Source organism: Tamandua tetradactyla, chromosome 12 (genome assembly GCF_023851605.1).
Source record: "Tamandua tetradactyla isolate mTamTet1 chromosome 12, mTamTet1.pri, whole genome shotgun sequence".
Lineage (NCBI taxonomy): Eukaryota > Metazoa > Chordata > Mammalia > Pilosa > Myrmecophagidae > Tamandua > Tamandua tetradactyla.
This window is the reverse complement of record NC_135338.1, coordinates 16,640,961-16,655,667: the sequence shown is the minus strand read 5'-3', so window position 1 is coordinate 16,655,667 and position 14,707 is coordinate 16,640,961.

The following is a 14,707-nucleotide window of genomic DNA, read 5'->3' as shown; positions in this document are numbered from 1 at the left end:
AAGTTTAAGAAGCAGATAGGTCTTATCCATCCTCTCTTTATCCTCCTTCCCATAGAAAGAAACCAAAAAAAAAAAAAACAAAAACAAAAAAAAAACACTGGATTCCTAAGGCACGGGGATGACAAACATTTCTATAAAGTGCCGGATAGTAAATATTTCAGACTCTGAGGGCCAGGATTTCTATGTCACAACTATTCAATAGATTTTACTTCTTAGCATTAAACCAGAAAACATATATGTATTAGTTAGGGTTCTCTAGAGAAACAGAACCAACAGGAAATATTCATAAATATAAAATTTACAAAAGTGTCTGACGTAACCATGGGAACGTAAAGTCAAAAATCTGTAGGGCAGGCTGTGAAACCGATGATTCCGATGGAGGGTCTGGATGAACTCCACAGGAGAGGCTCGCTCGCCAAAGCAGGAAGAGAACCTGTCTCTTCTGAATCCTCCTTGAAAGGCTTCCAGTGATTACATTAAACATCATTCACTGCAGAAGACACTCCCCTTGGCCGATTACAGATGGAATCAGCTGTGGATGTAGCCAACTTGTTTATGATTTAATTCTATGAAATGTCCTCATAGCAAAAGACAGGCCAGCACTTGCCCAACCAGACAAACAGGTACCACCACCTGGCCAAGTTGACACATGAACCTGACCATGACAATAGGCAATATGTAAATGAATGAATATTCAAATAAAAATATTTATGTGCACTGAGACTTCAATTTAATCAATTTATTTTAACATTTGTTCCCCTATTATTTATTTATTTTTTATCCATATTTTTAACTCATCTGTCCATACTATTAAAAAAAGGAGCATCGGACACAAGGTTTTCACAATCACACAGTCACATTGAGAAAGCTACATCATTATACAATCATCTTCAAGAAACATTGTTATTGGAACAGAGCTCTACAGTTTCAGGCACTTCCCTCTAGCCTCTCTAATATACCTTAAACTAAAAAGGGGATATCTATATAATGCATAAGAATAAACTCCAGGATAACCTCTCAACTCTGTTTGAAATCTCTTAGCCATGGACACTTTATTTTGTCTTATTTCTCTCTTCCCCCTTTTGGTTGAGAAGGTTTTTCTCAAGCCCTTGATGCAGGGTCCCAGCTCATTCTAGAATTTCTGTCCCACATTGCAAGGGAGGTTTACACCCCTGGGAGTCATGTCCCACGTAAAGACAGGGATGGTGGTGAGTTTGCTTGCCTTGTTGGCTGAGAGAGAGAGATAGCCCAAATCTGGGCAACAAACGAGGTTCTCAAGGGGTGAGTCTTAAGGCCTAATTTTGAAAGCAGGCCTAGCCTATCTTTTGTGGGGCTAAGTTTCATATGAACAAACCCCAAGATTGAGGACTTGGCCTATTGATTTGTTGTCTCCACTGCTTGTAAGAATATCAGGAATTCTCCACCTGGGGAAGCTGAATTCCCCCAAGGGGGTCTTTGCAAAGACTTCTTTATTCACTGTTCAAATCACTCTGGGATTTATCAGGGTGTCACCCCGTATAAACCTGCAAAATCTCATGCCCTATTTAAGGTTCCATGCACTTATGGTGTTCAATTAACCTGTCTATACAAGTTATATTAGGAAATGTACTAGTCAAAATGTAAATTTTGTACCAAATATACAGTTTGGCTTTAGGGAGACTTAAATTTTGTATGATTTTAATGAAACATGGTTTTGTGTTTGATTCCTCAATTATTTAGAAATGTGAACCCTGCTCTTCACATTCTTAGCTTACGGACCGTGCAAAACAGGCGGGTCCCCAACTCCCTGCTCAAGCTGGAAGCAGCTTTGGTCCCTAACTTCCATGAGAAAGGTCACATGCAAAATACCTGCTTGGGACTGCTGCATCAGTAAGAAGTAAGCTACATTTAAGCCAGAAATTTATGGCTATTTATACCCATTAGTGTCATTTTACCAATAAAGAAATTAGCACCGAAGTGGGGTGCTCATGGAACCTTTACTTGTCACTGGCTTGGTGGCTGCCTGATGGGCAGCAAGGAAATTTATATTTGAAGTTGGAAAGTTGAAGATTTATGCAAACAATGGAAAACATTCAGTACCAAAATCTCTAGCATTAACTTGGAAAGTGAAATATGTGCTGATGAGCCAAAAGCTCTTTGAGAAGAATCATAAAAGACCAGAAAGTTAGGGTTAGCTGATTGTTCCTTGCAATATATAGCAATGTATGAAATGAAAGTGATGAGCTCAAAAAGAATTATTTGAATGACAAGCAGTATTTAAAAGAAATGAAATTTAGTATATTTTGCCTCTCACTTAGCAAAAACTGGAGATTTTGAGAGGCTGCTGCTTAACAAAAAGATTTGTCCATTAGGAAAAAAAATCAACTTGATCCTCAGGGCCTAATTTTAATGTTTGAGTTTAAACTATTTTAAAGGAATATTTTCATGTCTTCTTATTTTCTTTAAAGTTCTTCCAAATAAAAAATGGATTATTTACTTATTTTTAATTGAATGGCATTTATTTTATTTATGGGCTTATTAGACCGGTTTGAAAAATGAAGATCCATTATGGAGTTTAGTAATCTTATTTTTCCTATGTCTTGATATATTTTGCTAGTTCTTCATCCTAGGAATTAGTATTGTGGTACATATTACATTTTCCCAACTGTTCTAAAAATATACCAACATGTTAGGAAAATGGAAGAACAAAGGCATCTCCTAGAGGATGATGTTTGTGATGAAATCATTTGTGGCTCTTCCACCATCCTTCAGTTTTCTTATTGTGTCACCCAAAGTATTGTGTCAACTTTCAGAAAGGTATCAGATAAGTCTGGAGACACCTTCTTTGTACTCCCCTTTTTAGGTTTCATTAAACAAAATATAGAAAGCATAGTTTTTCATTATATGCCTATGATGTCAAAGAGAAGATAATTACAAAGGAAGAGGCATCACAATTATTACATGACTCAGCCGATGACTGTAGAAAGAATACAGCACTCTGGACTACACTGATTATAGTGAAATTGATCTTATAAGTGAACTCTCAGATGCTGAGTTTTCAGATGATGATATCCAGTTGAACTTTTTCAAACTCAAGAATCAGTGTATGAACAATATATTTCTAAATTGAGAAAGGAAATATGATATTTTCACCCAGTTTGTCTTTCAACAGGAAGAATTTTTGTTTTGACAATATTTTGCTACAAGAACCTAGACCGTCCCATTTTGCTAAAAGAATGTGTCAGTATTATTTCATATTTTATGACATTTGTGCAGTATGCTTTCCTTGATATGGTTCATAAATGGGCAAGTGGTGAAAGTGTATATTTATACAGAGGTGACTGGAGGAAAATTGGAAAAATGGAAAAAATGACGTTGACTTGATCGTTATGAATCCAAAAGTTAAAAAAAAAAGTTCACAGTTATTAAGCAAAGAAATTGCCTTTGTTTCAACAAAATTAGAAGCCACAAAAGTTTTTAAAATAACTTCTTTCAGTGATGTGAGTTCAAGAAGTGCCAGGAGTATGATAAGCTAAAGCCTATTAGAGATTTATTTTCAATCTGGAATCAGTATGTACAAGAAAAATTTATTCCTAGTTCATGCATGACAGTTAATGAACCCTTGGTTGCATTCAAAGGAAAATTCAGAGAACATCAGCCCTATTAGGATACAGAACATGTATACACAATGAAAAATCTCAAAGAAAGTATAGAAGATAAAATTTCTTCCAGAAAGTTGAGCAATAAGACAAAGAGTGAAAAAAATTAATGATAAGACAGAAAAATTAGAGAACTTGCCCTGAGTGCTGAATAGTAGGAATGCCAGAAGGATAAAAGAGAGAAAATAAGGGGAAAAAGCAATGAAAAATTAAGAAGCTTTCCCAGAACTGAAAGAAAAGTGTTTATAGATTAAAATGCCCTGCAGAGTAAGTAAGCAGTGGATGAAAAATGTTCCATGGAAAGGCATATTATTTTGAAATTCATAATACTGGGACACTAAAAGTTCCTATGAGTAGAGAGGAAGAAAGAGCAAGAGAACTAACTGGTCACAGCAAAGATCAGAATGAATTTGGAATTTTTCTTTTTTAAACAGCTAGAAGTAACACTAGAAGCAATTACTGAAGGTAATAGAATACCTTCAAAATTCTGAATGGTGTTTATTTCCATTCTAAAACTCATTTTCAGCCAAAAATCAATCAGCTGTAAGAGTAGAATAAAACACATTTTTTACAGCAAGACCTGAAAAATATTTAACTCACAAGCAATTTATTCTCAGTGAGCTGGAAAAATGAAAACTAGCTCTAAGAAAAGAAAAGAAAAAAAGAAAAAAAAAAAAGATTGGCCATCTCACAGGGGCAGGTCTCCAAGAAAAGTCTGATGAGATTGACTGTGGAAAATTTTACTAAGAGACTTTTAGAATATATAGGAAGACCACAAACAAAACTAAGCTGATTTTCTCTAGGAAAAACAAAAGAGAAAAGAACATAAATACACTATACTGTTCAGCTTGAAAATAACCTTTCATCAGAATAATATGTAAACACTGTCTACTATATTAAATAAATTGAAACATTAATAATGATATTTGGAAGATGGGAGAGAGGAAGCAAATGGGATGATAATTGTAAGAGAGAAATTCATATGTATTTGAATAAGAAGTCAATAGGTGATTTCTAAAATTGAAGTATCAAAATAGAGCAAGTTATGCACATTATTTTTATAATAGTTGAAAGGGATTGTCTTTGGCAGGGATGATAAGGGATGGAGAAAGCATCAGAAAACTACTGCATTTTGTTATAACCTTTTTGTATTATTTAATGTTTTTAACCATATGTCAGCTTATTAAAATGAAATTAACTGGACCAGGAATTGTATATAATCATTTCAGGCATAAAATATTAAAAAGTTACATCTTTTATAAAGAAAAATATATACCGAGGTTATGGTCACAGAAATACAAGTTTCCTGTTAAAATGTAAAAAAAGATTGAGTTTGTAATATTGATATTTCCCTGAGTTTATTTTTACCCTTAATTATTACATAAATTTAAATTTAAAAATCAAACTCCATATAGATGCCCCAAACCCCTTATATTTTGTGAAGCACTGATCTAAATTACTATTCCTTCCTCTTCTTATGATCATAAAATGACATTTGGGGGGGCACAATGGTGGCTCAGTAGCAGAATTCTCACCTGTCATGCCAGAAACCCAGGATCGATTCCTGCTCATGCAAAAAAAAAGGAGTTTAAGTAATTGCCATAGTTAATAAACATTATATTCCTAGTCCTGTGACTGCAGGACACTTGAACTCAATAACACCTTTAGTGATCAGTAACTTTTTGATTGTATTCCTAATCCTGTGACTGCAGGACACTTGAACTCAATAACACCTTTAGTGATCAGTAACTTTTTTATTGTATTCCTAGTCTTGTGACTGCAGGACACTTGAACTCAATAACACCTTTAGTGATCAGTAACTTTTTGAGGCCAGCCTCCAAAGCTTATATAATCCATTCTATAGCTTTTAGTTTCAATGACTTCATCCTTTTCCATAGGGCAGAGTTGATAGCTAATTTTTCTTTATCCCACTATTAGCTAGCATTGTGTCTGATACAGAGTAGGTGTTTAATAAATGTTTTTAAACCTTAGAAAGCACCTTATCCACATTCATTTTAATAAGCTTATGTGGGCTGTGTGGCTAATGAATCCTTCAATCATCAATTTTTCTCTGACAAGTGTTATAGTTTGCTGAAGCTGCTGGAATGCAATACACCAGAAATGGAACGACTTTTAAAAAGGGAATTTATTAAGTTGCAAGTCTACAGTTCTAAGGCCTTAAAAATGTCCAAATTAAGGTATCAACAAGAGGTTACATTCACTCAAGAAACGCTGAGACCATCTGAAACACCTCTGTCAGGTGGGAAGGCAAGGGGCTGCCATCTGCTGGGGTCTCTGGCTTCTGGACACCTCTCAGCTGGGAAGGCACCTGGGAATGTCTGCTAACTCTCCCTCCTCATTTCATAAGGCTTTCCCAGGGGCATTTTCCTTCTGCATCTCTGAAGATCTCTGGGTGTGTGGGCTTTGTCTGCACTTTCCTGAATGGGTTCCTCTTAAAGGGAACTATTAAGCAACCCCACCTTGAATGTCTGGAGATGCATCTCCATGGAAACCACGTAATCAAAGTTACCACCCACAATTCGGTAGGTCACATCTCCATGGAAACTATCAGAAAGATCCTACCCAGCAATATTGAATGAGGACTAAAGAACATGGCTTTTCTGGGGTACACGATAGTTTCAAGCCGGCACAGGTAGGATATATTTTTAATTCTTCTTTACTTCACAAATTAATAAAATTTGATGAAACTTATATCTAACCCCAAGAGCTTTTCTAACCAAAGTTAACAGTCAAGTTATTTAAGAAACAGTATGGTATAGGCAGCATTCAATGTGATTGGCTGCCTAATAATGAAGATTAAATGTATTCATACAAATAGTGGGCATAGCCTTGAATGAAGCAATCTCATTCCCCTTTCGTGGGGAAAATTGCATTTCAGTCTCTAAATAATTAACTTAAATATTACAAATAAAATTAATCTGCTGCTCTGGTATTCCTGTATAAGACTGTGAGCTTCCTATTCAAAAATAAATGCTTCCAAAGAAGGCTTAGTTTCTTTGAACAAGTCATAGCTAGAAAGAGCAATATTTTTCTAAGCTACTGAGTCAGCATGAAGAAAGAGGGCACATTCAGTAGCATTAATGAAGTATGTCATGTCTTATTGCTGTTGAGTAAAGAGGCAGGAAATTACAGACCTGGATAAAGATGATCAGGTGTTGGGAATTTGATCAAATTTGCTTATTCACTGTGTGATTCAGATAGATGTACATCCCCAGCTGAATGTTCAGTCTGTACTGTGATCGTAGACAAGGAAATAGAAATGACTCTGGCATTTTCTTTGATCCTATGACCTCATTCCACTTCAGCCACATGAGCACCTTTTCTCCTTCACTAAAACCTCCAGCCCATTCTTATTTGTGACATGTCATTCCTGATAATACTACCCTCTTTGCCCAACATGTACTGACTGACACTATCACCCCATCAGCACCACAGTATCACATTTATCCTCTATCATTCAGTGTTTACCAGCACCGTAATGTGCCGTAAAATAGGCACCTGATGAATGCTGCAGTGGGCTTGAGCTTTCAAGAAGCCCATTTACCCTTGAGACCACACAAGATTTCTTATTGGTAAGGTAGTTCTTAACTTTGCTTGCATCCCTGATTTAATTGACGCTGATTTCCTGATTCCAATCTTGATTTTAGTTTTGTCACTCCATGCTATGACTATAGCCTCTAGTAACTCAGAAAGTCTATCGTTATTGTCATGAGCATCTTTTTTTATTAATTAAAAAAATTAACTAACACAACATTTAGAAATCATTCCATTCTACATATGCAATCAGTAATTCTTAATATCATCACATAGATGTATGATCATCATTTCTTAGTACATTTGCATCGATTTAGGAAAAGAACTAGCAAAACAACAGAAAAAGATATAGAATGGTAATATAGAGAAAAACTAAAAATAATAATAAAAATAAAAAATAATAAATATATATATATTAAAAAGGAAAAAAAACAAAAAAACACAAATAAACAAAAAAAACTATAGCTCAGATGCACCTTCATTCAGTGTTTCAACATAATTTCATTTCAATTAGATAGTATTGTGCTGTCCATTTTTGAGTTTTTGTATCTAGTCCTGTTGCACAGTGTGTAACCCTTCAGCTCCAATTACCCATTGTCTTACCCTGTTTCTAACTCCTGATGGTCTCTGTTACCAATGACATATTCCACGTTTATTCTCTAATGTCGGTTTACATCAGTGGGACCATACAGTATTTGTCCTTTAGTTTTTGGCAAGTCTCACTCAGCATAATGTTCTCTAGGTCCATCCATGTTATTACATGCTTCATAAGTTTATCCTGTCTTAAAGCTGCATAATATTCCATCGTATGTATATACCACAGTTTGTTTAGCCACTCGTCTGTTGATGGACATTTTGGCTGTTTCCATCTCTTTGCAATTGTAAATAATGCTGCTATAAACATTGGTATGCAAATGTCCGTTTGTGTCTTTGCCCTTAAGTCCTTTGAGTAGATACCTAGCAATGGTATTGCTGGGTCGTATGGCAATTCTATATTCAGTTTTTTGAGGAACCGCCAAACTGCCTTCCACAGTGGTTGCACCATTTGACATTCCCACCCACAGTGGATAAGTGTGCCTCTTTCTCCGCATCCTCTCCAGCACTTGTCATTTTCTGTTTTGTTGATAATGGCCATTCTGGTGGGTGTGAGATGATATCTCATTGTGGTTTTGATTTGCATTTCTCTAATGGCCAGGGACATTGAGCATCTATCTCTTCATGTGTCTTTTGGCCATTTGTATTTCCTCTTCTGAGAGGTGTCTGTTCAAGTCTTTTTCCCATTTTGTAATTGGGTTGGCTGTCTTTTTGTTGTTGAGTTGGACAATCTCTTTATAAATTCTGGATACTAGACCTTTATCTGATATGTCATTTCCAAATATTGTCTCCCATTGTGTAGGCTGTCTTTCTACTTTCTTGATGAAGTTCTTTGATGCACAAAAGTGTTTAATTTTGAGGAGCTCCCATTTATTTATTTCTTTCTTCAGTGCTCTTGCTTTAGGTTAAAGGTCCATAAAACTGTGTCATGAGCATCTTCATTATCTGTTGCTGGTACGGTCATTTTAGTTTTCAAAGTGCATTCATTTAAGTTATGTTTCCTCTGGCCATTACTCATGTGTTCACATACATGGACATTCCTCTCCCTATCCCTACTTATTAAGTCCTGTACTTTCTTCAAATTGGATGATTTTTCTATGAAGCCATCTGTATAAGAAAGGGTTCCAATAGGAAACAGATGGCACACTTGAAATTGGATTACTTGAGGAGGGTTTATTTAAAAGGGGGTTGTTTACAGAAGTTAAGTGCTGGAGAAATGCAAAGATAATACAGTAGCAAGCGATTTACCATCCCTCGGCCTAAAAGTTTAAGAGGAGAGTGCTAATACCAATATTCAGGAAGAAAGAGAATCATGTAGAGTCATTTGCTTGGATAAGTCCAGCTGGAAGCCAGGAAATTGGGTAGAGAACAGTGTGTAGTATAATTGAATTGATTATAATTTATTTTAGCAAGATTCTTTCATTCATTTGAAAAAAAAAAAAACAAGACTTTAAAAAAAGATTGAGTTAGAACCCAGGATTTTCTTTTCATTATCTACCAGATCTTGGAAAAAAAAATACTTAACTGATAGGCCTTTTTTTTTCTTGTGTAAAATTTGGGGTATTCTAAGGATTAAATGAATAACCATATAAAATGATTAAAATACTACCTGGTAATATTACTAAGAAATCAGTAATATTCAGCTACATACCTATTGCTCTTTTACTCATATCTTTATATTATTTTGAAGACAGTACCATTATTGATGCCAGTAAAAGGCACTGAATAAATGTCTCAAAAACCCCTGAAATTGTGAAATGCATCCACCTTGATCTCAATATTTCAACATTAAGCATCAACATTTACAGTGATACTAAATGCTTATCATGTTTTTCCTTTCAGGATGCTATCAGTGTCCTAATTATCTTGGATTTAAAATATAAAATCATCTCATGCTTGGCTGTCTGATTTTTTGTGTGCCCAAAGTTGACAAAGCCCTGTAGGAACTTCCCTCCATACCACTTTTTAAATCTGTCCCGCCGCTTCTTCATTTTATGAGAATCAGTCCAGCTAGTGGTGTGATTTGCATTTTCTCATGACTAGCAAAAAGTAAATTTAAAAAATGGAAAAGAAAATAAAAAGGAAATTGGAAATAGATTAAAATAGACTCTTTTGTTTCATTTGTTAATACTATTCATCATTAAAATATAGATTCTCTCAAATTGTCAAATGTAATTAATTTGTGACAGCTTCTTCATATTATAAGTGCTTTTTACCCTAGAGAATGCCACAGCCCTGAAGCTAAACACTTCTAGAATTAAGATGCGGGTAGAAGTATTTTTAAATGGCAGAAATAGTTTCAAGTATCATTTTGAGAATGCTCAAATCAAAATGACCCTTCCTAATGAAAAAACAATCCCTGATATCCTGTAGTATTTTCTAGAATTTATAATGCAGTTTCAGGTCCATACATTATTTAATTTTCTCAACAGTACTGTAAGGTTGCTATTGTTATTCCTAGTTTTCAGAAGATGAAACTATGACTGAGAGAATTTTAACAACTTGTCCAATTAGTAAATGATAGGTAGAATTTCAAATCTGGTCTTTTGAAAAATGGTTTTACTACATTTCCACTACAGCTTACTGCCTAATACATATCTAGAACCATTTACAAAATTTAAAATATTTTTCCTGTTAGTTTCATGAAAACAACTTAAGTGGCTTATGTCTTATAAATCACATTTTCTTGAAGTATATGAACAAGTATGCATTCTTAATCTTGCTCGTAAGGTATTTGAGACTTTGAAGGATAATACACTTGTGTACAAGCTTAAGTGACTCTACAATTTTAAATATCTCATACAGAAAAATAGAATATATTTAACTGTGACGTCTTTAGAATAATTTAGAACTGTGTTCAAATGCTAGTTTTACCATTTACTAATGTCATGGTCTGGTAGAGGTGATAATTCCTCTGAGTGTCAGTCTCTTCACCAATAAAATGTGGGAGGTAATTCCCTAAAAGATTTTGTGGGAGATTAGATAAAATTTTATATGTAACTCTTCTGACTCAGTCCTTGGCATAAACTATTCAGTATAATATAATTGTTATAATTATGTACACCATTATTCAAAACTTCAGAAGGTTGGGTATGTTTGTGTTCCTGTCACCATTTATTTAATATGCAAGGCACATGTGCACTTTATTGACTATAAACATACATACATACACGCAGGTTTTAGAAATTTTATTAATGACAATTTACATTCAATTTTAGGTTTATATTAGGCTTTTCCTTTTAAAATTTTATTTGAAATAATTTATAGGTTTATAGGAAATTTGCAAGCACAATACAAATAATTCCCAATCACTTCTCACACCAATTCCCCAAATATATATGTACGTATTTATATAAATATGTTCATATATAATTATTTTCTAAACTGTTTGAATGAGTTGCAGACATGATGCCTCTTTACCTCCAAATGCTTCACTCTGTTTTCTAAAAAAAAACAAAAGAAAATTTTTTCTTCTCATGTAAACACAGTACAATGATCACAACTGAGACAATATTGTCTAATCTACAGACCTTATTCAGAGTTCACTATTCATCTGTGAATAATGAATTACTTTCAGGTCCTATGCTTTTTTAGTCTTCTTTAATTTGGAAAAATTCCTTGACTATTTTAAGAATTTAAACCAATCATTTTGTAAAATTCCCCTAATTGGGGTTTGTCTCCTGTTTCCACCTCATGAGATTCGGGTTATGATTTTTTTTCCTTTGGCAGTGATACCACAGAAATAATACCCTAATTTTTCACGGTGTATCAAATTAGGAGGCAAATTACATGGTGTCGATGTGCTTCTTAGCTGGTGAAGTTGACTTTGATAATGTGGTTAATGTGGTAAATGTCAGGTTACTATTTTTTTTGCTTTGTAATGAAAAGGTAACTTGTGGAAAATAATTTAAGGGTATAAAAAGACTGTTATTTCTCAAACATTCATCCATTAATCTTAACATACATGGGTGATTTTTTTCTGAGTTAATTATTGTTTAATGGTTGCCAAAGAATGAATTTCTAATTTCATCATTCTATTAGTTAGCTTTCTACTTTTATGAAAAACTTGCCTTCCTTATTTATCTATTTATTTACATCAGTATGGTCTTATGGATTTTTATTTTACTCATTGGGTTATAGTCCATTACAATACTAATTTATTATGATTCTCAACTGTGGCATATTTGATCAGTGGGAACCTTTCAAATGGCAACTCTGTCCTCTTGACACATGCTTGCTTTGAGTGCTTTCTTGCTTTCTAGCACAGAAGATGTTCTAGGATCATCTTGAACTACCCCAGCTCCAACCTTAGAATCAGGCATTTCTTCAAAATAATTGATTCCTTTAGTATAAAATAGTATTTAAAAATCAGTACATGGGCACTAGAGGTTCTCATTCCTCTAGAGTGTTGTTGCTTATTAAGTCCTTTTATTGGCAGAGCTAGGATATAGAACTGGTATAAAGATGTTTATATAATACCACACCTGTCTATATCTCTCTCTCCCTCTCCATTTTCTTCTCCCTCTCGTTCTCTCAAGGTAAATATAAATATATATACATACATACATATTTATAGTTATGTTTATATAATTATTCATTTGTATAGATACTTTACATTTCAATTCATCACCATCATTCTTTTTATCTTTAACTTGAAGGTGAGTGTACTATTATTTCATACTATGTCCAAGGCTACTAGTATTAGGTCTCTCCTTACATTTCATTGTGTTTAAATTTCTCATTTGTTGTATGGTTCATTTCAGGTGTTGCTATTTACATACTGTTTTAGGATTCTTCTCCCATTATAACTCATGAGTTAATTAATTCATTGAATAATTTATTTGTCTATTTATTAAGTATGTGAAATATTAACATTGTTTCAAAAGTCAGAATTGTACAATAAGATATACCTAGGGAAGCATCACTCCCACCCCATATCTTCTATTTAAAAAACAACTGTGAAACAGAAATGAATAATGTCTTCAATTGGCTCCTCAAATGAGTTGACATCACTGAGTAAGCTTGAAACTACAAGGCAAAGAGAACTCAAAAGAAAGAACAACAAAGAAAGGTGGGACAAAAACAAAATGTGTCACATGTACTTAATTGGAATGCCAGAAAGAGAAGGAAATGAGAATGCAAGAGAAGACACATTTGAAGTAATAATATAAAGCATTTTCTTAAATCAATGATGGACAGTGAATCACAAATTCAGAGATAATAAAATATCAATCAAAATGCACAGGAAACAAAAACCAAAAGCAAAACCCACACCTAAGCATATCATATTCAAACAACAGAAAACCAAAAATAAAGGGAAAGTCTTGAAGGGAGCCAGAAAAAAAAACCTCCTTAACTAAAGAAGAATAAAATAATAATTAAAGTGAATGTCTCATCAGAAATCACAAGAAAGAGCAGTAAAGTAAAAGCATAAACTTCTTGAAAGAAAACAAATAAATAACAAAAAGTCAACCTAAAATTCTGTTCAGAAAAAAATTTCTTAAAAAATGAAGAATAAGACTTGCTCAAACAAACAAAAATAGAAATAATTCATTTACAGTAGCCTTGCTCTACAAAAAATGTTGAAAGAAGTGTTTTCACAAGAAAAATATCAATCAGAAACTTGAATTTTTATAAAGAAAGAATAAGTAAAATTAAAATTAAATATTTAATTTTCTAATTCTTTATCAAATGGATAACTGTTGGGCATAGAATCTTGGCCCCCCAAAAAAACATGTTCAAGTCTCACTCCACATTCCTGGGGGTGTGCATTCATCTGTGAATGGGATATTGGAAGATCCTACTTAGATGAGGCCAAATTAAATCAAGATGGGTCTTAATCTGGTTGGATAAAGACCTTATAAGGAGGGAAAATCTAAACATATTATGGATGATTGAGCAGGGGAAGTGGAAACCAAAAGGAGAAGCCATGTGCTGGAAACAGGATGCAAGCTAAGGAGCCACCAAGATTGTGGCAAGACAGCAGCAGAATCTTACAGAATTTGGAGAAAGCATGGTCTATTGAGACCTTGATTTTAGGCTTTCAGCCTCCAAAATCTTGAGAAAATAAACTATTGCTACTTAAGCCAACCCATTGTCTTGTATTTGTCCTAGCAGCCCTGGAAAGCTAAAACAATAACTTCTTAGCTTAAAGCAATAATAGTAACAAGGCACTGTGTGCAGATAACATATAGAAAAGTGACATGAATAGTAGCAGTGTCACAAAGGATGAGAGGGAGGGATTGGTAATATGCTGTTAAAGGATAACTGTGAAGAGGTATGGTATTATTTGAAGTGGAAATCGATTAGTTCAGCATGCATAATGTAAATTCTATGGCAACCACCCCCCCAAAAACATTAAAGGGAAATAAAAATGACAAACTTGGAGCTGAGATAAGATGGAATCACATAAAATGCTAAAGTAAAATCAGAGAAATAGAAAAAAAAGCAGAGAAATTATTAAGAGGGGAAAAGGAAAGAAAGAACACATGCAATTATTAATAAAGAGTGACTAACATAGCAGATGTAAACTCCACTGTATCACTTTTCACTTTAAGTGTGAATTGACTACATATAACAATTTAAAAATAGAGATTGGTAGAGTGGATAAAAAACAAACAGAACAGATCTATATATTGTCTACAAGAAACACAATTTAAATATAAAAACTCAGATGATTAAAAGTAAAAGTATCAAACTAACAAATATATCAAACCAACAAAATCAAAGTAAAGGTAGAGTATAGCTATATTAATTTCAGACAAAGGAGACTTCAAAACAAGAAAATGATCAGGAATAAAGAGATATGTTACATAATGAAAAATGGATCAAATCTCCAAGAAGACATAAAAGTCCTAAATGTGTATGCAGCTTACAACTGAGCATCAAAAAACATTGGTCAAAACTGATTGAACTGAAAT